At 43.5% G+C, this 25402-nt stretch overlaps 1 protein-coding gene across 2 annotated transcripts in view; it reads left to right on the top strand.

Annotated features, from left to right (window-relative positions):
- CAB39 (calcium binding protein 39) overlaps positions 1–25402 on the top strand; it is a 235191-nt gene that overhangs the window by 586 nt on the left and 209203 nt on the right. The gene's annotated exons all lie outside the window — the stretch shown is intronic.

Raw genomic sequence — 25402 nt, 5'->3', positions numbered from 1 at the left:
TCTGGGCTGAGGGTACTGTTGGATCTTAGAGAGGGAGGGGGCGGTAAGAGCTCTTCGTTGGGCCCTTCCTGACGAAGACTCTCGTGCTCAGTCGCTGCAGTTCAGATCCCGGGAAACTTTCTGGTGTAAAAACAAAATGAGACCAAACAGGGGTCGGTGACCCCGGTGTGAGGGGGAAGTTATTTACAGGCTAAAGGTCGAATACTATAGGCTCTCTGTCGTCTTAGTTCTTCATGCTATGTAGCTGTTTATTCTTAGCATGCAGGCCGACGAAGGCTTTGAACTTCCGTTTGTACAGTGTTAGATTGATTTCAATAATTCAGATTATATTTATGTTGTATACCATGAGTTTTCTTGTTGCGGGGCGGGGATCTGTAAACCCTTACGAACCTAGCTCGAGTTACTGTAATATTTTCAAGGTAAATCAAGCAAATTTCTAAAAGAAAAGAACATCTTTGTATTTTACTGGTGGTACTAAAACTTTGATACGGCTTGATTGCCCTAGTTATGTCAAATGGTATTGTCCAGATCTTGAAGTGTTTTTTTTTCCTCGTTTGCTGCATTTTTAATGAATTATGTACCATAATACATAGCAGTAGACAGCCACATTTACATACAACCATTACCTGCATTTATTTTTTGTGTTAAAAATATTGACTTTGATGTCAGTTCTACAATTGGAGAATGTTGCAAAACCCTTATGATAAATTAATGTTGCTTTTAAGATATTGCCTAGAATAGTTCTCCATTAGTTCCAAAAGTTAGTAAACTTTTATCTTCTATTCTGACTTCAACTTACTCATGATATGACTTCACTGTACATGAATATTCTAAAGTGCTTTTCATTTAATATATCAAGGGTGGTTTTTTTTTAACCTAGTCTCAACATTATGGAATTCGGTTTCTCCTTATCTTTGGGCAGGTGCTTTTTTTTTTTATTTAATCAAAATTGAGATAGGTTTGAAACATCTTTGGGAAAAGGTAAATAAAGTCACTAGAAACAAAAACTGAGGTTTTAATGAATTCTGTCAGAGCAAACAATTTGTAATGTAACAGTCCAAACCCCATCCTTTTATATGAAAAAATAAAATGTTACATAATTTGAAAATGTAACTTTTGCAGACTGCTTTATGGATCCATGACATGAAAAATCAGCCTTTCTCAACATTTTGAATCTGGTACTTTGGTCACCTTTTTTCAGAGATGGTCTCCTTTTCTTTTGGTTTCCCTAATGTGAGACAATATTCTTATTTTGTTTCCTCTCATCATAATTATGATTGTAAACTGCCTTGAAACCCTGAGGAAGTATAGCATAAACATATTTTCTTAAATGCATTCCTTCTGGGATTTTCAAGCCATTTAACATATATTATTGAGACGTTCAGAAAAGTCTAGTCCATCCTAGTCTTACAGGAAAGTTAAGAAACCTGGCCCAGTTTTATTTTTGTGCACCTTGGTTGTGTAATAAATCTCTTAGCAGTGTTACATTCCCTGAGAGAAAAGACAAACTTTTTTTTTTTAATCTGGTTGTGTTTCTTATGCTGTCATATGGTGTATAGGCCATTGTCAGCAAGTGAATGCATTTGTTTAGTTAAGTACTGTGATGTCATTTTAGAAATTGCTGTTTCAAAGTTTCAGTGAGCAGACTGGGCAGTGAATCATTCTTTCAGTCCAAATCTATTCCTTTTAACATGTAAGAGATACTTGCATACAGCTTTGTGAAAGAGCATTATTAGCAATCTGATGTGAATGGATGCTTTATAAAGTTTTTCTAGCAGACTTCCTGCAGTCAGGTATGCGTGGGATAAGCATAAAGGAATCCTGTGCCGAAGGAATGGATCCTCAGGAGCTTAGTCAAGATCGGGAGGCGGGGATAGTGCTGGACAGACTTGTACGGTCTGTGCCAGAGCCGGTGGTTGGGAGGCGAGGATAGTGCTGGGCAGACTTATACGGTCTGTGCCAGAGCCGGTGGTTGGGAGGCAGGGATAGTGCTGGGCAGACTTATACGGTCTGTGCCCTGAAGAGCACAGGTACAAATCAAAGTAGGGTATACACAAAAAGTAGCAAATATGAGTTACCTTGTTGGGCAGACTGGATGGACTGTGCAGGTCTTTTTCTGCCGTCATCTACTATATGTGTGCAGTTCACAAGTCAAAGCAATGATACTAGATAATTAATTTTTTTCATAAAATATTGGAAATTCTTGTTGTAAGGACTTTTCTCTGAAGTCCATTACTCTGTCTTCCCTTAGCCCAGAGAAGGGCAACATACACTCATTTACACACGTTAAGTGCAGTACAAAAGGTTGCCATGAATAAGTTGAAAAGTCCACTTTGTTAACATAAAAGGCAACTTAAGTTTCACTCTGACTAGGCTGATTGTGTTCTTGCTTGTTGATTATCAGCAGATAATTAGCTGATTTATTACACCAATACAGCTAGGGAGAATAGGAAATTAAGTGGCACATGACTGTTGAGTCCTGATCGTACTGTTGATCAAAATACAGTATATTGCAAATGATAGTAAATGTAAGGTATTTTCTAAGTATGTTAATTAAGTGCTAATGTAAGACAGCCTGGTTTTGCATGTTAATCATACCCCTGGGACATTATCAGGCACAGCCAAGAGTATGTATAATCCCATTTGGGTTAAATTATAAACAGTAGCGAGTTGCTCTCGAGCTATTTTCCCCAAAATAACTCATTTCTTCCAACATATTAATTGCTGGAGAAGTGGGTAGAATTTCTTGTAACATGAATACTTTGCAAGAACAATGCCTCCTGTATTTCCTTGATTGCTATTACTTGCAGTACAGTGCAGGAAAGCATGCATCCATCATTACTGTTTGCTGGAAAACTGTGACTGCAGTCATCTGTTTGTAAGAAAAGCACAAATATTAATGCTGTTTAAACCAGGAACTACTGTACATAATACTATCCCTTCCTGTATCACTTGTTTAAATGGCACTATTCGCTTGAAAGCAGCCATATTATATAGATTGTATAAAACAATCTGCTTGTTTGTTTCTTCTTTCGATTTAATCCAAACATTCTTTTTTGTTTTTCTTAATATATATTTCAGTCAATTTGGGGAAAACTTGTACATCATTCTATTGGGACTATTGGTTTAAAATATTTCTTTCCCTGAAGAAGCTCAAATTTTACATGAGTTGCTGTTATATCTGCTTGAGGTTCTGATGAGAGCAATTATGTTAACGGTAGAATCAATAAATTTATACTATCGCCCTTCAGTTGCTTCTTCAGAATGTTTATGGTTACCAGTACTTAGTCTCTTCTGTCTCATCTTTTTCTGGTCAGTACTAATGCAGTAATGCTTGGATTTATTACTTCTGGGGTAGAGCAACAGTGCAATTGTCAATTTTGTGCCAGTAAGCATCACATGAGTAGACATTTATGTAGATTCATAATAATGGGTGTGTCCAATTAGGAAGAACTTTCCAAAAATTTAAATATTTCTGTTCAAAAATCAGATTGAAAAGGAGAAATTGTAATTTTTGAAACCAATTAAGTGAATTAGTATTGATGACTTATGTTAACGTATCTGAAAATTATAATTAATGTAATTATTAATTATGTACACTTAACATGGTTTTTATAAGTGATTTGTGCAGTCTTTACTTTCCCGTTTTTCAAGTCATTAATCCCTCACTCAGGGTCCCTTTTACTAAGTGAGCACTGAACGCTAAGATGTCCATTATATTCCTATGGGCATCTTATCGTTTAGTGCACACTAATCGTTAGCGAATGCTACATCTGCTATCACGCCTTAGTAAAAAGGGCCCTCAGATTGGAGTTTCATAAAGGGGAACACTAGGGTAGAAGAATGAATGTTTCTGTATCAACAGGCAGGAGACTGTGCAGGCACATTTGCTTGTTTCTTGAGCTATTCACAGAATGCTGGTTCCACCCAGAATGTCACATTTTCCTTCCAGGCCACTGAGCATGTATGTATCCTCCTATATCGGTAGCTGCTCCTTCTCCCTCCAGTTGTTTTCTACTAGATTGGTACCACTCCTCCCCTCCTCATGCAGCAGCAGCAAAGAATTTGAGAAGATGGTGAACTTTCCTAGAGGTATGTCTGCTCCATCCTTCCTCCACTCCCCTCTCCTCAGGGCTAATCCAGGCATGTGGAGGGGTGGAGCTGAAGCAGTATAAAGAGTCCCCCACCCCCAGGCTGAGGAAAAGTACTGGTGGGAGTGGAAGTAAAATCTAAGAGTAAAGGGTCTTGCCATTGGGTATGACACCCACATGATCTACAGCACAGACCAATGGAGCCTACAGTCAATAGGCAGGGACTGCTCCTGCCCCTGCCCCATGAGTCCACCACACTATATGGCCTCTCCCCTAGCTGAGGTAGTGCATAAGAAGCACGGCTCTAAACAAAAGCACATCTTGTATAAGGACACTAAGTAGCAGGGTGTTTGGGAGGGGGGACCTATTTGAAAAAAGGGGATGGGATTTGATATACCGCCTATCTGTGGTTACAATTGAAGCGGTTTATATACTATATACAACTACTTATTGTGTACCTGGGGTAATGGAGGGTTAAATGATTTACCCAGAGTCACAAGGAACCGATTTGCTGTGGCAGAAAGTGCTCATTGAGGGAAGAGTGGAGGATTCCTAGCAGAACACCCCTCCTCGCCATGATCCAATCTAGGAGGGAGATTACCTGAGGAACAAACACCCTGCATATATACTGTCTAGATATGCCTCAAGTTCTATTCCAGGAACCTGCTGCAGAAGTTCCTCAAAGACATCAGAATGTGAAGACTCCTTTGCTATGTCAAGAAGGAAACGTTCAAGATGAACACCTCCAGCAACTGCCCTGCCTCTCCTCAATTGCAATGACTTGGTTGCTTTCCTGAACCTTGAGGATGCCTACACCCACTTTCCCATATATCCAGATCATTGGAAGTTCCTATTCTTCATCTTCTTAGATCGCCAGTGCTGTTAGGCTTGTCTTTCTCTGTGAGAATCTTTACAAAATGCCTTGCAATAGGTCTATTTGTCTGCCCCTCCTTTGATGTCTGGCATGTATCAGGCCTCATGCCTGTGGAAGTTGAGGGAAAGCTGGCAGTGATTTATCATGTTCTTCATAACATTATGAAACCAAGCTCCAGCTGATTCAATGCATCCTGTATATGGGTGAGGGTATAGGTCATTACTGCCATTATCTCCCACAGGGCAGGGTCCAGGCCCTCATTTCCCTTTGTGTACAAGCTCCTGGGACACACGGCAGCTTCAATACATATGGTCCCATTTGCCAGATTGCAAAGGAATGGTCTTCAGTGGTATCTTTATCATTTGAGTTGTGAATTATAAAGAATTTTGATTTATTCAAGAAACCATTAAAAACTTATGTGTTTAAGCAGACATTTCAAGCAAGATGACAACTTGATGGCTGAGACTATGTAATTCTGTTGATCACACTAGTAGTATGACCTCTGTGATATTGATTTTGATATTTTTGTTGCTTAGGATTTTGTTATGGTATTATGTTTGAGTAATGTTTTTAGTAGATTGTGTATGTCATTGTAAGCAACTGTGTCCTATATATTTTTTAATAAAAAAAATAAATCTCAGGCACCACTGAAATCAGTGCATACAACTTCTCTCCAGGCAGATCTATATATAACCCTCACTCCCCTAGTTGAGGTAGGGATAAGCAGCGTAAAATGTATTGTATTGTTTTGGGATCTTGCAGGTACTTGTGACCTGGATTGGCCACTTTTGGAAACAGGATACTGGGCTTGATGTACCTCTTTGATGAAAGGGACCTTAAGCTGCTGGCAGGATCCCTATAATCTGGCTTCAGGTTGCAGACATCACAGCCTCATATCACACTGACAATGGACACATTCCTTCCGGGCTGGGGAGGTCACAAACCAACTTCATATTAAAAGGCGGCATGAAGGCTGATACACTCAACTCTTCAGCGAGTGGCTTAAGAGGAAGGTGAGCTTTCTCTACATAGATAACCAAGTGACCATGATTTATATAAACAAGCAATGATTCTCTGTCTCTACAGGGAAGCTCTGAAGATTTGGCACCTTGTTGTGGGTATTCTGTCGCTTAGTGGGTACGACATTTGTAGTGTGACCAACAACCAGATCCAATTCCTTCAGCTGCAATTTGAATCCCCACAAATGGTCTTTCAACTGAGCCGTGGTATGGACCCTATTTGTTAAATGGAAGATCCCAGATAGAGATCTCCTTTGCATCTCTAGAGAATGCAAAGTATCTTCTGTGTTCTTGAGATTGATGGCTTGCAGGTTGACACACAATACATTCTCCTTCCCTGGGGCCAAGGTCTTCCAGGTGCAGAATGAGTGCATAGTCAGTCACTCAGTGTATTAAAGGCTTGGGAGAAGAGCCAAGGTTTTTACCTGCTTCCTGAAAGGTAGAGGTAGTCTCGAGTTATACGTAACCTCTCTGGAAGTAAATTCCAGAGTGTGGGGGCTACTTCTGAGAAGGTTCGCTGGTGGGTATCGCATTGTACAATTTTTTTGATGAGGGGACAGATAGTGATGATCCTTGAGAGGACCTTAGCAGTCACAAAGGTGTGTGAAGGGTGAACTTATTCTTTAAGTATTCTGGCCCATTTTGTCCGATGGCCTTGAAAATCAAACATAGTTTTAAATTTAGCTCTGCAAGGTACTAGTAGCCAGTGTAGGTTTTGCAGGAAGGGTGTGATGTGGTCACGTTGCTTGCAGCATTCTGAATAAGTTGGAGGTGATGCAAACTCTTTTTGGTTTGATCAGTGTACAGGGCATTACAGTAAGAATATAAGAATAGCCATAATGAGTCAGACTAATGGTCCATCTAGCCAAGTATCTTGCTTCCAACAGTGGCCAATCCAAGTCAAAGACTGAACTAGTTATTGCTGTGTCTTCTGGATGTTATCTGTTAATGCTGTATGCTGTGGTTCAAGTTTTAGGAATTATGGGGGAAAGTGTAGGGAGACTAGTTAATAAAGTTTGCTTTTTTTAAATTCTAACTGTCTTTATCAATAAATCTACCTTACCTCTTTTAAACCCCAATCTTTAAATCACCAAAGCACAGAGTACAAAAAATGTTCACTTTTATCTAGAGAAATGTCCTCCTCTCTCAGAGCTGCTCAGTAGTCTATTCGTGATATTATCATGGCATGAACCACTTTTGTCAGACTCGTCTTTTCAATATATGAAGATATTTTGTAGCTGCCGTAGGTGATTGAGACAGTTTTTAAAGGTTGTTTGAATTTACGGGATCAGAGTGAGTCTAGCAGTACCCCAAAACTCCTAACCTGCGATTTTATGGGGAGTTCATACTTTCCAAAAGGTATTTTGAAGTCCGGTATTTGTCTACTTGTTAGGTACCCAAAGAATCTGTTTTGCTTGGGTTCAGGCAGAGTTTGTTGTTGTTTGCCCATTCCTGATTTGCGGCTAGGCAGACATTCAGTTTATTCAGAGCTGTGGGTAGATCTGTTCCATGGGTATGAGTAGCTGCACATCATCAGCATAGATATAGAATTCTGTGTCCATTGACCAAAGCAGCTCAGCCAGAGGCTTAAGGTAGATATTAAATAAAACAGGAGGCAGTATGGATCCCTGTGGCACCCCACAGTTTAGTGCCCAAGGTAATTGCTGTTGCTGAACAGAACTGATTGTTGTCTGCCTGACCTAATAGGATTTGAACCATATAAATACTGTGCCACTGATACCTGTTTCTGCCAGTCTTGTAAGCATAATATTATGATCCACAGTGTCGAAGGCTGCTGAGAAATCCAGCAACACTAGTATCCAAGCAGATACCTTGTCACAGTTTCTATTGAGATCATCAAGAAGGGACACAAGAAATCTGTTCCATACCCAGGTCTGAAGCCAGAATAACATGGGTCTAGCCAGTTACTTTCAATTAGCTGGTCATTGAGTTGAATACAGTCTGTCTGGTCTATAAGTTTTGCCAGGAAAGGAATGTTAGAGACTGGTCTGTAGTTTATGAGCTTGTCCTGGTCAAGCAAACTCTTTTTCAGTAGGGGGTGCACCACAGCTCTTTTTAGTGTTGTTGGCAGCTGCCCTTCCACAAGAGAGGTGTTAATTTTAGTGGCCCCCTTCAATGAGTCCTGTGCTCTCTCGTTGTACTATCTTTGCTGGGCAGGTTCTAGGCCTTTCAGGATTAATGATAAATGAGTCCCAGATGGATGTGCATGGTGGGGAAGAAAGAGTGTTCTCTTCATTAGCTGGTGGGAGCTTTGATGGGTACCTTTAATTTTATTGTCAAAGTATGTAGCAAAATCATTGCTGGTTAGTTATGACTGGGAAGGCTGGTTCTGTTGTGGGGTTTGCAGTAGGCTATTTACTATTTTAAATAGTTGCTTGGTTGAATTTGCAGCTTTTTCTATGTGTTGAGAAAAATGTTGTTGTTTATCTGCTGTTAAAGCCTGGCTGTGCATTGCCATGTGTTTCTTACAGTTGAGCCTGTCTTCATCTTGGTAAGATTTTTGCCATTTTCTTTCAAGTTGACGTCCCTTGATGCTTATGGACCCGTAGTTCTGGAAGACCATGGGGAACGTTTGTAGACCTTAGGACCTTCTTTAGAGGGGCTGTTTTTTTCTAATGCCATTGCTAAGCATGCTTTCTAGATATCAATCTGTTCTGACACTGTCATCATCTTTTCATCCACATGGGGGTAGGACAAGGCCCCCAGGAAGTTATCAGTAGTCAAATTTCTTTTGTCTCGGATTTCTTTACAAACTTTGATTTGGCCCATCTGTTTTATGTAGTCCTTAATAGAAAATTTGATTAGAAAATGATCAGCCCATGATAGGGGTGTTATCTCGATGCTACCAGCCTTGTGTTCAAAGATGTCGACTTTTTTGCAGAACACCAAGTCTGGCATATTGCCCTTTTCATAGGTTGGAGATTTGATCACTTGAATGAATCCTAGAGTTGCCATCATATCAAGGAAGGCAGCAATAGTGGTGTCTGGAGTTTTGGTGTGTAGGTTAAGGTCTCCCATGATCAGTAACCTAGGGTAGCTCAGGGTTACCTTAGTCAGCAGATTCAGCAGTTCTTGCACAGATGTGTTGTTGCAAGGTGCTCTAGACCATGGGCAGCCACACTGGTTCCTTATTTCCCTGCTGGTTTAGGAGGCATTCTGACTCAGACCGGTGGGGGATAGAGAGATTATGAAGTTTGTCTCTTGGATCATGACTGCTACCCCTTCCCCCATTTCCTTTGTCTTGGTTGGTGCAGGATAGTGAATCCTGTGGGGCATAGTTCAACCAATGGTATTCCTCCGCTTTCATCCAGCTAAGTCTCGGTTATTCCTAAGATGGTATTCACTGATGACATCATAGATCACAGGAAATTTTTTTATTGGTTGATCTGGCATTTACTAGGAGCAAGTTTCCAACTACTGGTCTGTTAGTTGTAGTTTTAGGGGTTACTTGATGGTGGTAGGCAAGTATATCCTCTTCTACTAGTTGTATGAATTTGGAGGTCAATTACATTAAATATTAGATCAGCTTTTACAAATTTGAACGCCAGTAAATTCATCCAGAAGTAATCAAAAAGTAATTTAATGCTCCAGGATCTCTGACTGTGACCCTTGCCTTACTTATTTACTGGTAGCACATAAGTTTCTCTATGTAGGGCAAGGACAGATGTTGGCCACTCTTCTAAGTTTATCATTGTCTGTTAGAATCCTTGGCATCATTAGCAGAGTTAAAATGTTACTTTGTGGAGCTTTTACTTAATGTTGCTACTGAACTGGTAAACAGATTGTAAAACCAAGTTCTGTTTGCATGTTTGTACCTGTGAATAAAACCTTTTTATAAGGGTGCAAGTATGTGAGTAGTTAATAGTAGAAGTATATTTTTAATCATTATTCTTTATTAAGTAACCATAGTACAGCATGTCAAAAACTTACATAACACTGCATCAAATGAGAACGAACTTACATACAAATTCAAATTCTTACACGTAGCATTATTCTCAGGGTTGCATAACTAATATTATAGTGGAAAGTACATCACACCAATTTATTTATTTATTTATTTATTTTTTATTACATTTGTACCCCACACTTTCCCACTCATGGCAGGCTCTATGTGGCAGGCAATGGAGGGTTAAGTGACTTGACCAGAGTCACAAGGAGCTGCCTGTGCTGGGAATTGAACTCAGTTCCCCAGGACCAAAGTCCACCACCCTAACCACTAGGCCACTCCTCCACATTTAACTTTTTTCTTTTTTTTAGGTTTGAGCATATAATTAAGAGCTCTTCAATAGCACAGTGAACAATTCATTGTTTTCTGTGCTCCGGGACACACTATACAGTTGCAAAGTAGAAACAGAGACTTGGATGCATCAAGGTGTATATGTATACTTCGCATATGAGCAATACAATAGTTTCTCTTGTATTTCATACACACCAGAAAATGTGAGACAGCTTACAAGTGATTCACTTTCAACAAGTTACATGGTTTGAAGTCTGTATGATCATAACTCAGCTGAAGAGTGATTGTTAAAAGGTTTGGCAAATGAAAGTTCACTGACAGGGCTTGGCTGGTAGGTACAGTTGCCCTTGACTTGAAGTGTTGTCCAGATACTAATTAGAGCAAAGCTAGAGAGAAACAGGAAATTGGCAGGGGATGCAGTCTTCAGCTGATTTCCTAAGTTAATTGTGCAGCTCATTGCTGTATAGTTAATATCTTAGCAATGAGCTTCAGGTACTTAAGACTCCTTTTACAAAACCATGCTAACCATTCCGGTGCAGCAAGTGTGAGGAACGTGCCAGAATCACTAGCATGGCTTTGTAAAAGGAGCCCTTAGATTGTAAGTGCTCTGGTGCCAGGGAATACCTTGAGCTACTGTAAAATGATGTGAGCTAAAAATCCTGCCCTCCAAAAAAAAAAAGCAACAATACATATAGCAACCTATAGGGCATGCTATATGAAATCAAACCTAAGCCTTTATTTCCTAGCACGGAATATATCACATCAGTACAAGAAAATAAAAAGAAAAAAGAAAACATTTAATGAGGAAAGCTTATCTCTAAGAACATTTTCTGAATGTGAAGTTGTTCTATAGTGTCTTGACACAGTTATTATTTATTTATTTAGACTTAGGGGGTCTTTTGCTAAGCCACGGTAGAAATCAGCTGGCGGTAAAGCTGAGGCACCCATTATATTCCTATGGGCATCCTGGTGTTTACTGCCAGCTGATTTCTACTGTGAGGTAAAAACAGTACCGTGGCTTAGTAAAAGACCCCCTTAACTTACTCCTCCTTTTCAGTAGTAGCTCAAGACTATGACAGCAGCTAATGGGGAGGAAGGGAAGAGGGAAGAACTGCCACCAGAGTTAAGAGTAATATTAAGCTGTGATGGGAACTTCTGCAAGGGTTCCTCACAGTGGCTCACTCAGGCAGTGACAGAGGGGCGGGGCAAATGTTATATGTTGCACTACCTGGGACTTAATTGTAAGGTGAACTCATTTCATGACTATTAAAAATAAATAAATAGAGGAACCGTTAAAAGCCCTTTTAGTACAGGAACCTTTACAAACACATCTGGTTGGGAACATTTTTTATATTCTTTAAATGTGAAGATGCAAAACATGACGCATCTTAGGACATAAAGTTTAGAAATAATTCTAAAAGAAAAAGTAATAAAACTAAGGAAATGGCAATTTAATATTGTGAAGTCTAGCTTGTACATTTGCTTGAAGCACTGAGGCACTAAAATGAATGCTTAGCCATGTTCACAGTCTGATTTGCTAAATCAGGACCTGAGATGCATTGTCAGTTACAAAGTTACTGACACTTGGACAGGTAAGTATGATTTCCCATTTTATCCAAAGGCACAGTCTGCACAGGTTATATGTCTCTTTTCTTTTCTGGTATATGTTTGGACCCAAGAAAGAGAAATATGCACGTTTCATTTTTAAATTTAAATATAATCCAGTATTTCCTTAGCGTCCCTCTGGACCGGTCCAGGGGTTGACTGGTGGGTTATGCACCTCCTCCAGCAGGTGGAGACTGAGAACCTTGAATCTAGAGAGCCCATAAAAGCCATGTCCATGTAGCCCTAGACTCAGTATTCTCAGTTTCCAGCAGGTGGAAGGCGGTGAGAGCCTTTTTAGTCTCTTCAGGGAAATTGTTCTTCTTTTCATAATTTGCATGAGGATTTTTTTTCATTATGCTTTCCCTTCTGTGCCCAGAGTATTTTGGCTTGGTGGGACTGAGTGCAATGCACACTCTAGTCAGCCCGGAGGTGCTACACCCGGAGGCTCCGGGTCCCTCCCTCAGCTTTCCTCCTACTTTCCCCCAGCCAGCAGTACCGTTCGCTCAGTTGGCAGGGGAGGGCTCCCTGTCTCCGGCAGGAGAGTAGTTCAGCCTAGGGAGAAGGCAGATGGGGGAAAAAAAAAACCTGACGCGAACGGCAGAGCAGCTCTCTGGAACTGCGGTAGTTTTTGGTCTCTCTCTCCCTTGTTGACTTGGGCGGAGGTGTGCGTGCTTGACTTTAAAACCAGCGGAACCATGCCACGAGCGAGTAGCTGTGCTGGTGTCTAATCTTCCAGCACTGGGGGGTGGGAGCCTCCGGCGCATGTAAATTTTGCACGGCGATCGAGGATTCGGGGGCGGCTGCTCTTTCGGTCCTGCTGGTGACGGTGCCATTAGCGGCTCTGGCGGTCCCGCTTGAACAGAGGCTGGAAACGGGACTCGCACCGAAGCGGGGCGGGAACGGCAGCCATTTTGTCGGCTCCGTCCAGCATGGAGGACAGAGCTGTTACTTCTGCGCAAGCTTAGCCCGCTCTGGTAATTCCTGCTCCAGGGGGGGGTGCAGGAAGGAGGGTTTTCTCCAGAATTTGTGTTACAAATGTATCAGGCATTTCTTTTGATGCAAGCAGGTCCTTCGTGTGTTTCTTTTGCTGAGGTTGGAGCTAGGCAGGAAGTTCCTGCTAAGAGGCAGAGAGAGTCCTAGAGAGTGGAGGATGGTCAGGATTTTGAACAGGACCTTGGACGTCCCTTCTGTGGGAGACAGACATGCTTGAGGACCCGCAGTTTGAGGATCCGGACGATTCAGAAGCAGTGGCAGATCCTTCGGTGGTCCGTATCGTCCACAAAGACGATCTGCAGGAGCTTATTTCATTGGTAGCTAACATGTTGCATTTTGAGGAAGAGCAGCCCGGGACTATGGAGTAACGTAAAGTGGATATGCTGGTTAAAGGCATTAGGCATCCGGGTAAGACCTTTCCTATGCATCAAGACATTAGAGAGATCATCCAGGCTTGGTGGGACGCTCCTGACTCTTCCTTTAGGCTGGCCAGGTCTAGGGTTTGACTGTATCCAGTTCCAGATGAAGACAAATCATTGCTCAAAGTACCTGTAGTGAATGCGGTAGTGTCGGCGGTCACAAAGCACAGTACAGTCCCCGTGGATGGAGGTACAGCCCTTTAGGACAGTCAGGACTGCAGGGTTGAAGCCCTTTTAAAGATTAGTTTTGATGTCTCATCTCTGGCTGTGCAATTGGCTATTTGTGGCTAGATCCTGTTTCCGGTGGGCAGAGAAAGTCCTAGACAGGCCTGCTGATGATTTGAGTTCTGTAGACGCCAAAGTAGCTAAGATTGGGATGGACTCTGCTTTTCTGGCAGATGCTCTGTATGATTTACTGAGGGCTTCTTCAAAATCCATGGCCCTAGGAGTTGCGGCTCGCCATTCTCTTGAGGGGTTGGTCCGCAGACGCAGCGTCTCAGTCTAAGTTAAGTAAGTTCCCTTTCAGAGGTGCCCTCTTGTTCGTAGACGAGTTGGATAAGCTGCTCCGTAGCCTGGGGGATACCAAAATTCCTTGCCTTCTGGAGGATCGACCTAGGGGTCCGCCACAATCCTTTCCTATGGGTCGTGGTTGGGACTGAGATTTCCGCAGGTTTTGTTCAGGCAGAGGGGTTTAGACGCAATGGTTTTGTTATTGGCAAAGAAATCAGTCCTTTCGAGGGTCTCGGAGAGGGGGTAGAGAGGCCAGCTCGTCCTTCCAATCCCCAGCCCGTCCAGCCCAATGAAGGTGTCGGGGCCACTCCTCTGATTCTGGTAGGTGCTTGCCTAGCTCAGTTTTATCAGAGGTGGGCCCAGATTACTTCAGATCAGTGGATCTTGGAGGTTATTCAGATGGGTATGCCTTAAAATTTTCTCGACCTCTCTGACATTTTTCTGGAGTCTCCCTGCCGCTCTCATATCGAGGCGGTATGGAACACTCTATGCAGATTAATTCAGCTCCAGGCCATTTGTCCGGTCCCTCATGCAGAAATCAGACAGGCCCGCTATTCCCTTTACTTTGTGGTCCCAAAGAAGGAGAGCACCTTTCGTTCGATTTTGGACTTCAAGGCGGTAAATCGCTCACTCAAAATCCCCAGCTTTCGAATGGCAACCCTTCGATCAGTCATTGTTGTGGTGCGTACAGGAGAGTTTTTAACGGCTCTAGATTTGACAGAGGCCTACCTGCACATCAGCGATTCCTTCGCTTTGCCACGCTAGGCCATCACTCAGTTTCGAGCGCTTCCGTTCGGTCTTGCCACGGCTCCACGTACGTTCACCAAAATCATGGTAGTGGTAGTGGCGGCTCTCAGAAAAGAAGGAATTTTAGTTCACCCTTATCTGGACGACTGGTGAATTTGGGCAAAGTCATACTAGGAGAGTGTACAAGTCACACAGTGAGTGGTTCAATTCCTGCAGTCTCTAGGATGTGTGATCACCTCTGCCAAGAGCCATCTGGTACCCTCCCAGACCCTCGAGTACTTGGAAGTACTGTTCAACACTGCCGAGGGTCGGGTCTTCATTCCTCGCACCAGAATCCACAAGCTGCAGTTGCAAATTCAGACCTTATTGAGCAGACACGTTCCCTGCGCCTGAGACTATCTGCAGGTGTTAGGGTCCATGGCAACGGCGATAGAAGCGGTATTGTGGGCCAGGGCGCACATGCGGTGTCTGCAGGTGTCTTTGCTGTCTCGGTGGTCTCCTCAGACAGACTCTTTACAGATGAGATTACCGTTACAGATGCTGGAGTGCTGGCTGGCTAAGGTCGTCCAAGTTGACCAAGGGCATGCCGCTGGATCCGCCTCAATGGACACTGATAACGACGGATGCCAGTCTTACAGGCTGGGGTGCTCACTGCCTGGGTCAGTTTGCGCAAGGCCAGTGGTCTCCCCTGGAGAAGTCCTTATCCATCAATCTATTGGAGACCAGGGCAGTCTGCCTAGCACTGGAGGCCTTTTCGGTCCTGATTCAGGGCAAGTCGGTTCGCATTCTTTCGGACAGCGCAACAGCAGTGGCGTATGTCAATCGGCAGGGAGGCACAAGGAGCCAGTTGTTGCATCGGGAAGCATCAAAGCTCCTGTCTTGGGCAGAGGCTCACCTAGTAGCTCTTTCAGCGTCTCTTGTAGCAGGGACAGAAAATGTGCAAGCAGATTTCCTAAGTTGTCACAGTCTTGATCCAGGGGAATTGGCTGTCGGTCAGGAGGCCTTTCGAGCAATAGTAGGTCAGTGGGGGTTGCCAGTCATGGATCTCTTAGCCACTCACCTGAACGCTGAAGTACCTCGTTTTTACAGTCACAGAAAGAACCTGCGAGCGGACGGAGTGGATGCGCTTCTTCACCCGTGGCCAGTGGGTCTTCTTTATTCGTTTCCGCTGTGGCCGCTGCTGGGTCACCTCATACAGGGACTTGAGGAGCACAGAGGCTCAGTGATTCTGGTGACTCCGGATTGGCCTCGCAGAACATGGTTTGCGGATCTCATGCGTCTTCTTGTGGCTCCTCCCCTCCGGCTTCGGGTCAATCCCGGTCTTCTCTTTCAGGGACAAATCTGTCATCCAGACCCGGCTCGGTTTTGTCTTACGGCGGCCTGGCTCTTCAAAGGGCCCGGTTAAAAAAGAGGGGTTACTCTGTAAAGGTCATTTCCACCATGCTTCATTCTCGTCGTCAATCAACTTCTCCTAATTGCATCAGGACTTGGTGAATCTTTGAGGCGTGGTGTGTGGACCGGAACATTTCTCCATTATGGTGTTCTCTCCTGCAGTTGTTGGAATTTTTGCAACATGGTTTCGATAGGGGCTTACCTTGCGATTCTCTTAAAGTCCAGGTTGCGGCTTTGTCCTGCTTTCGGGGTCGCATTCGGGGCAGGTCCTTGGCTAGCCTTCCGGACGTGTCCCATTTTATGAAGGGGGTAAACCTAATGCATCTGCCTTCTCGATCCATTTTTTCAGCTTGGGACCTTAATATGGTCCTCTCAGTCCTTACTAGAGCTCCTTTTGAGCCCTTATCTTCTTGCTCTCTGAAGGACTTGACGCTTAAGCGGTCTTTTTAGTTGCCCTCACCTCGGCCCAGCGTGTCTCAGAGTTGCAGGCTCTTTCCTCTGTCTCCCTTTCTGGAATTCTCGAGGGAACGGGTAGTGCTGTGGACGGTTCCTTTTTTCCTTCCTAAGATCGTTTCCCGTTTTCATATGTCTCAAGCTGTTGTCCTACCGGTTTTCAGTTCCTTCTCAGGTTCTGATGAACAATGCAGGCTTCGGATTTTGGATGTTGGGAGAGTTTTGAAGCGCTATCTCAAGGCTACGCAGGAGTTCAGGAGGTTGGATCGTTTCTTTCTTCTCATTGGATGATCTCGTAAAGGATTAGCGGCGTCTAAACCAACCTTGTCTCGGTCGCTAAAAGAGATGATAGTGTCAGCTTACCTTCTGTTGGGCAAACAAATTCCGATGGGAATCAAGGCCCACTCTACTAGAGGTCAGGTGGCCTTGTGGACGGAACGCTCCTTGGTTCCTCCTTTGGAGATCTGTAAAGCGGTGACGTGGTCTTCATTGCATTCTTTTTCGAAGCATTACAGGTTGAATTTGCAGTGTCGCCAGGATGCTGTTTTTGGAGCTAGTGCTGGTTTGCTGGGGTCCCGCCTTTAAGAGCACTGCTTTGTTACTTCCCATCAATCAATCAATCAATCCCTGGACCAGTCCGGATGGATGCTAAGGAAGGAGAAATTAGATCTTACCTGCTAATTTGCTTTCCTTTAGTCCCTCCGAACCGGTCCAGGCCCCACCCTTCCTTGCTGAATACCATAGAAAATTGGTAGGTATGTTCATTTTGGGGTTTTCAGTTCGAGTTTTGGGTTTTTCGTGTTTTCGGTTGGAGCTGTTTTGTTATTTGTAGACATATATGGAAAAAAAAAAAGCGTTCTAGCGGACCGGCACGGAGGTGGTGGTGTCTCGCTTTCCCCATTGCATGGCTGCTTGGATGCTCAGTGGCACAGAAGGGTACGCTTGCCTTTTCTTTCTCTTTTCCTGCTTTTTTACTGGTATACTGAGTCTACGGCTACGTGGCCAGGGCTTTTATGGGCTCTCTAGATTCAAGGTTCTCAGTCTCCACCTGCTGAAGGAGGTGCATAACCCATCATTCAATCCCTGGACCAGTCCAGAGGGACTAAAGCAGTTAAGATCTAATTTCTCCTTTGTGCAGAGGAGTTACAGCTAGTTAGCTTCTCTTAGCATATTATTTATACATTTAATTCAGATTCAGGAAACTGTATGTACTCCTTATTGGGGGATTAGAGAATGGTAGGTGGTATAAGAAAGAAAGCTGTGAGAGAATAAAACGCATACTCCAGATGTTAAGGGACCCTTTTACAAAAGCATTCTGAAAAGTGGATTGCAGTAGTGTAGGCGTGGGTTTTGGGTGCACGCAGATTCATTTTTCAGTGTGCCTGTAAAAAAAGGCCTCTTTTTCTTCTTCTTTTGTTTTTTTACTGAAAATGGATGTGCGGTAAAATCAAAATTGCTGTGTGTCCATTTTGGGTCTCGGACCTTACCACCAGCCAATAGACCTAGCAGTAAAGAATTTGGGTGGTGAGGACCTACGCACGTCAGATGCCATGTGGTGCGAGACCGCAAATAAAAATTATTTTCCAGTCGCTTGCCAAAAATGAAATTACCGCAACAGCCATGCAGTAGTCGGGCGGTAAGTCCATTTTGGCACATTGGGCATGCGTATGCACCTACGCGGCTTAGTAAAAGGGGTCCTAAGTCTTTAGGGGACCTTTAACTAAGTTGTGGTAGTGAGATGCCCATTATATTCCTATGGGTTTCTCGGCATTTACCACCAGCTGGTTTCTACTGCAAGCTAAAAATGTTACCGCTTCTTAGTTGAAGACTCTCCTTAATGCTGAGGTATTTAGCTTGTGTCATTTTTACTTTTGTTACAGGCAAACACATAGGATTGATGCGAGGCCCTGGTACGGAAAGAGTGGGGTTTCAAGAGCAGGGGTATTCAGTTTTGTCCCGTGCTATATATGTGTGATATACTTTTTGCTTTTGCCAAGAGAGCTTTATTGAAGGTCACATTAAATAATGGTGATGTGAGTGAAACCTCATACATTATTAAGAGGCAGCATGGTACTTATAGTAGTGGATGGTCTACACCCAATTTTATTTTCCTTAGTGTCCCTCTGGACCTGCCCAAGGTTGGACTGATGGGTTGTGCATGCCTTCCAGCAGGTGGAGACTGAGAAACTTCTGACTCTAGAGAGCCAATACCATGTGATCCTAGCCTCAATATTTTCTCAGTCTCCTGCAGTCGGTAGAAGGTGAGCCCATTAGTCTCTCTCTTTCTCTACTTAAAAAAAAAAATACCCTTCTGTGCCTGGGGAATCCAGTATAGAGGCTAGGAAGAGAGCAATTTTTTCATCTCCAGCCTCTGGGGTGCTAATCTCAGGGGTCCCGGGTCCCTCCCCCACTTCCTCCCTATCTCCCTTTGGTGCAGGGAAGGGCGAGGGACTAAAGGAAAGCAAATTAGCAGGTAAGGTCTAATTTCTCCTTAGTTAAGAGCGAATTAAGAACACACCGGTTGGACGGTGTCTCTGTCTCTGTTCCTTTGGTTCAGTCAGAGCAAAACTCTTGATAACCCTGTTGTAGAGGGAATGAGAGTTAGAATAGGGTAATGGATTTGAAGGACTGAAGTCCATTAAGTCAGAAAATATTTAAAAATGACAGTGCATAGCCATTGTGCTAGGGCTTTTTCTTAAACCTACACAGAAGATGCAAAATGTGCTGAAAAATTATCACCTGGTGGGTGAGAAACTTAAAATAGGCTTAGTGGTTTTTTTTTTCTTTTTAGAAAAAGAGGATTGGAAGCTAAGTGATGACATCTCATCACCTCCACTGCATAAGAGGGGTTTGTGGCTAAGTTTATTTAAATGCTACTTCAAGGATTTTGTCTTGCAGTGGATTTAGATTTTAGATTACATGCCTTTACAGACTCATGCTCTAGATGAGTCACAGTTCAAGTACTGTGGCTAGGTCCTTTCCACTCATTTTGAAATATTGGCTTCTGTGAGGGAGGGTGAAATGATTTCCCTAAAGTTATAAGGAGCAGGTGAGATTACGGCCATGCCTACTTGGTTCACAGTCTGCTGCTGTAACTAGTAGGCCAAGTAGAGCATGTAATCTGAATACAGGGTTGTTGACTCGGTTTGTACAAGGTGGAGGGAGATGGCTGATGTGGAAGCCAGCCAGCCTCTCCTACTGTTGTCATCCCCCGCCAGTCATTTTTCCTCTCCCACAGTCATTCCTTAGTTTGTTTGAGCCAGCCAGCTACCCTCGCCATGCTTGATGCAAACTGACTGGTACATGTTGTGGGTTTTTGGTGCTCCTGTGGTCTCATGCTCTTGCCAGTTGAGGAGATTGCCATTGTGACGTGATGGTGCCAAACAGCAGGCTTTTTTTTTTTTTGTGGAGGGGACTACATTGGATAGTTGTCAAGGTTGTTGGTGCTCACCTTATGAGACCAGCATGTGAATTTGGGTGTGTGTAACTTGGGCTTCCTTAGAGCTGCACAGTCCAAATACAAAGGAAGCAACTATTTGGCAGCAACAGCCAAGAGGATTATCACAGCATGATATTCCCGGGAACATGTATCCTAGACCACATTGGGAGGGGAAAGTTTATTAGAGTGCTATCCTCAAATCCCACATAGCATTTTACTAACATGAAAGACCTTTGTAGCAACACATAGGTCAAATATGATATTAGGTTACTAATAGTAAAGGGAGGAGTGTAAAAAAAAAAAAAGCTTGGTCTTTTTTGACATTTTTGTTTTTTTTTAAATATTGGTGCCTACAGACTTTCATGGGGTTCAGATTCTGACCTCTGATTTAACATAAGAATAGCCATATTGGGTCAGACCAATTGTCCATCAAGCCCAGGATGCGGGGCTTGATGGACCTTCAGTCTGTCCCAGTATGGCAACACGTATGTTCTTATGCTTCAACAGTGGCCAGTCTAGGTCACAAGTACCTGGCAGAAACCCAAATAGCAGCAACATTCCATTCTACCAATACCAGGGCAAGCAGTGGCTTCCCCCATGTCTTTCTCAATAGCAGACTATAGACCTTTCCTCCAGGAACTTGTCCAAACCTTACAGAGATGGAGCCTGAGCTTCAGAGGTTACAAACCCTTCACTGAAGCCACAGAGTCAGCTTCAGAATGTTGAGGTTGGTTTTTATTATATAGGATTCCACCTTCTATTATAAATCACAGTGTGGATTATATAAACCAATAGAGGCTGACCAAAACTGCTCTTTTTAGTTTTGTCTGAAAGCTTTTGGCCGCAAATTGAAATTCAACTGAAACTCAAGTTTGGTTGTATGAATGTGAACCAGTGAGGGCTGCTGGGTATTTTCAGAGCTTGCAGTCTGCATCCCTTTGCTAAACCTACAGTATCTAACCAGAATATAAGTTAAACAATGAAAGACTGTATTTTACTGCCAAGCAAAATAGCCACCACCCAGGGACTGCTGCTAATGAAAACTGAAACTAAAAGCCACAGTGCTTTTATATTATTGGCTGACCGTGCACCACAGTTGGAGTGACAGCTGATGTCATAACTCCACAGCGAGGCAAATTTACAGACTTAAATTCTGGCTACAATTTTTTATCCAAAACATTTATCTGGAACACTCTACCATATAAACTCAAGTTCATAACTACAGTATGAAAGAAAATATAAATTGTAGCCCCCCTCCAGGACTACTTTACAATCCCTAGTGGTGTAATCAGGGCAGGAGGGAAGGAGACAAATGGGACAAAGCACAAATTTTTGGCTTCCAACAAAGAGTCATTTTTGGCTGAAACCAAAAACGTCCAAAAATTAATATAGCCTTTTGGCCAAAACTGGATAGGAACTGGATTTTGGCTTACTTGGTGCCTATTTGCGGATGATACTAAGACCTATAACAGAGAGGACACCCCGGAGGGAGTGGAAAACATGAAAAAGGACCTACAGAAGCTAGAAGAATGGTCTAAGGTTTGGCAATTAAAATTCAATGCAAAGTGATGCACTTAGGGAATAGAAATCCACGGGAGACGTATGTGTTAGGCGGGGAGAGTCTGATAAGAACGGACGGGGAGAGGGATCTTGGGGTGATAGTATCTGAGGATTTGAAGGCGACGAAACAGTGTGACAAGGCGGTGGCCGTAGCTAGAATGTTGTTAGGCTGTATAGAGAGAGGTGTGACCAGCAGAAGAAAGGGGGTGTTGATGCCCCTGTATAAATCGTTGGTGAGGCCCCACCTAGAGTATTGTGTTCAGTTTTGGAGGCCGTATCTTGCTAAGAACGTAAAAAGAATTGAAGCGGTGCAAAGAAAAGCTACGAGAATGGTATGGGATTTGCGTTACAAGACGTATGAGGAGAGACTTGCTGACCTGAACATGTATACTCTGGAGGAAAGGAGAAACAGGGGTGATATGATAAGACGTTCAAATATTTGAAAGGTATTAATCCGCAAACGAACCTTTTCCAGAGATGCGAAGGCGGTAGAATGAGAGGACATGAAATGAGATTGAAGGGGGAGCAGACTCAAGAAAAATGTCAGGAAGTATTTTTTCACAGAGAGAGTAGTGGATGCTTGGAATGCCCTCCCGCGGGAGGTGGTGGAGATGAAAACGGTAACGGAATTTAAACATGCGTGGGATAAACATAAAGGAATCCTGTTCAGAAGGAATGGATCCTAAGGAGCTTAGCTGAGATTGGGTGGCAGAGCCGGTGGCGGGAGGCGGGGATGGTGCTGGGCAGACTTATACGGTCTGTGCCAGAGCCGGTGGTGGGAGGCTGGACTGGTGTTTGCGAGGTGGGGATAGTGCTGGGCAGACTTATACGGTCTGTGCCCTGAAAAGGACAGGTACAAATCAAGGTAAGGTATACACAAAAAGTAGCACATATGAGTTTATCTTGTTGGGCTGACTGGATGGACCGTGCAGGTCTTTTTCTGCCGTCATCTACTATGTTACTATGTATGTTACAATGTATAACCAAAACTCGGACGGCCACTATAAACAAATGGGTAGAATGGTGGGCGGGAGTATGGTAGCCAGAGGCAGAGGTATTTAACAACTGTATCCAAATTTGAGCCACAGATTGAAGAACACTTGGAGGCATATTTTCAAAGCACTTAGTCTTCCAAAGTTCCATAGAAACCTATGGAACTTTGGAAGGCTAAGTGCTTTGAAAATATGCTCCTTGGTGACCTCTGGCTTACGTTTTCATGTGCTGTTGAAATCCCTGACACTTTAAAATCACTTTTCCCTTCCTCTAGAGAAACAGGTTAGAGAATACATATTCTTTTGAAATGTTGATATGTAAAAAAAAAAGTAGGGCTGCAGATTTATCGTGATAACGTGATCAATGCTCTAAAATGTGAACATGCATCAAAAATTTTAATCGCTATTAATTAAAAAAACTGGCCATCTATTCCTGTTCCCAAAATTACTTCAAGGTACATAGTGTGAATTGTATGCCCAAGTTTTGAAACAATACTACAGACATACCACATAATTTAAAAATGTTTGCTGTAGAATTTCTGCATAATTCTCAATCAGAGCTTTATGTAACTTCCTCTTCTGGCTCTGGAAGAACCAGTCTTCTGCCTACTGCTGACATTGCAGCTGTTGTTCAGACCAGGAGAAGCAGTGGCTCCAGCACAGAAGCAGGAAACCAGGTAAAATAACAAACATAACTACAACTTACAGTATGTTATTTTTATATTCTTGCCTATTTCTAGAAGTAGCCTTATTACTGTGTTGCCATCTAGTGCGTAATGAATTTATAGCTTGTTGGTTGGGTCTCAGTTTAAAAGCTTTTAATACAGGAATGGAGCAACTACTGGGATTATTACTCCTACATTTAATACATTATTAATATTTTAAGCAGAGGTCTACCTAGTGTCTTTATAGTTAATTATAAAATCTTTATTATATAAATGGAATGCTTGGTTTAAATTCTGAAATAAATCTATCCCTTCTTCTTGAAGCTACTTTTAGACCACACAGTCTTTTGATACCCAAGGTTCTTTTTTTTTTTTTTTTTTAAATACACCGAGCTGGGGACCGATACTTGCTTGTATGCAATAACTAAGGTTTTGTAAGACAGACTCTTGAATTTTAACTTTGTACCCATCAACTTACAAGTTTTCTTCAGTGATATTATTACACTTACTTTAAACATTTTCAGGGAATACTGATGTGGGCACATGTACAGTATAACCCAAGATTTCAAGAGAGCACCTGGCCATTTATCATTTCTGTGCATATGACAATGTTTCTTATACGTAGAAAGTTCCCTATCTGCCTTAAAACAGAGGGGGTGGTGGAAGAGAGGCAGAAATAAGATACCAACAGGCCTCTTCTAATAATGCGATTAATTACGATTACAATTTTTAATCTTCCTGCAGCCCTTGTGCCCCCCCAAAGCACATTATTTGATTATTAACTGTAATAACATGCAGAGCAACTCATTATGTACCCCTTCCATCAGTTTTGTTTTGCAAGCAGTAATACTTGGTGGCACTCTGGCCAGAAATCTAGTTGACCTCTGGCTTATATAATCATCCTATATGTGTCTGCAACCTGAACTCGAAATATGGGGTTTGGGAGAGATGACAATGGCCAGAGGCTGCAGGGGTGAATGGGTAGAATGGTGGGTGGGAGGGTGATGGCCAGAGGTAGAGGCAATTAACCCAACTTTATCCAAATTTGTGCCACAGATTGAAGAACTTTTGGTGACCCCTGGCTTGTAATTTTCATGAGCTGTTGATATCCCTGACACTTTAAAATCACTTTTTCCTTGTCATCAAGCAGATGAAGCCATTACATATGGGATGTGTCCATCAACCAGCAGGGGGAGATAGCACTCAATTTTCACAGTGCCTCATGGCCAGCCAGCTCCACTGCCTCTTCAGTATTCTCTATCTTCCATATCATCAAGCTGATCAATCCATAGACTGGTGGGTTGTGTCCATCTACCAGCAGGTGGAGATAGAGAGCAAACTTTTGCCTCCCTATATGTGGTCATGTGCTGCCGGAAACTCCTCAGTATGTTCTCTATCTCAGCAGGTGGTGGTCACACACAGCAGCAGCTCTGGCTAGGCCTCCAAGCCTAATTTTTAGGTTTTGTTGAGTGCCTGGGGTTGAGGGCTCTTTTGAGCAAGTGCAAACCTGGTGGTGCCAGGTCCCTCCTTTTCTCCCCCCTCCCGCTGGCTCCGTTAAAAAAAAAAAAATTTTTTGAACGTCCTTAAAGGCGTTTATTTCGACGTTTATTTAAACGTTTATGGCAGCTACTCACTGGGACACCAGGTCATTACAGCTCGGAGCGGACAGCAGGTAATTTTTACCTTTTTATAGCGGGCAGGGGGTTCCCCGATTTATCTCCACGTGGCATATGGCGTCGGAGGGCGAGGGCGTAAAGAGTCGCTCCCCGAATCGCTTTGGCGCTTCTAGAGGGGATGCGGGGGTCTTAAAGCCTGATTCGCCCTTGTTGGGTGACAGTTTCGTGGCCGATGAATGTCCCGGTCCTTCCTCCGGCGTGGCGATTTTTCCCGCCATAAACGCCCATCCCCCGCTCCTCGCCTCCGCCATCTTGGCCGGCCACGCGGCTCGGACGGCTTCTTCTTGGGCCGCCCTTGAGGTTGGAGACATTAATGCCATGAACGCCCTTAATTTGGGCGACGGCACAAAAGCGGCTAAAGTTAAGCGCCGTTCTTCCCGCGCGGCTCCTTCGCGGAGTGTCGCGCCGGACGCCATTTTGGATGCGCAGCATGTCTCTCCCCCGCTCTTGCGAGCGCCGATTGAGGGTGCGTCTAGGGCTGTTGCCCAGGCTGCGGAAGTACACAGTCTGGGGGGTTTCTCCCCCGAGTTTGTTTTGCTGCTGCATCAGGCCTTCCTTATGCAAAACGCTGCCCCTGCTCCCTCGTCTGGTAAAGAGGTTGAGGTTCCCAGAGGTAAACGCCCTCGGGTTGATTCCCAGGCCTTGGAGGACTTTGTCTCCTCCGATGTAGATGAGGGCAGCGTATCTGGGGTCTCCCAACGGTCCTTTG

Source organism: Microcaecilia unicolor, chromosome 10 (assembly GCF_901765095.1).
Source record: "Microcaecilia unicolor chromosome 10, aMicUni1.1, whole genome shotgun sequence".
Lineage (NCBI taxonomy): Eukaryota > Metazoa > Chordata > Amphibia > Gymnophiona > Siphonopidae > Microcaecilia > Microcaecilia unicolor.
Note: the sequence above shows the minus strand (reverse complement) of the source record. Positions and strands in the feature narration are given on the sequence as shown.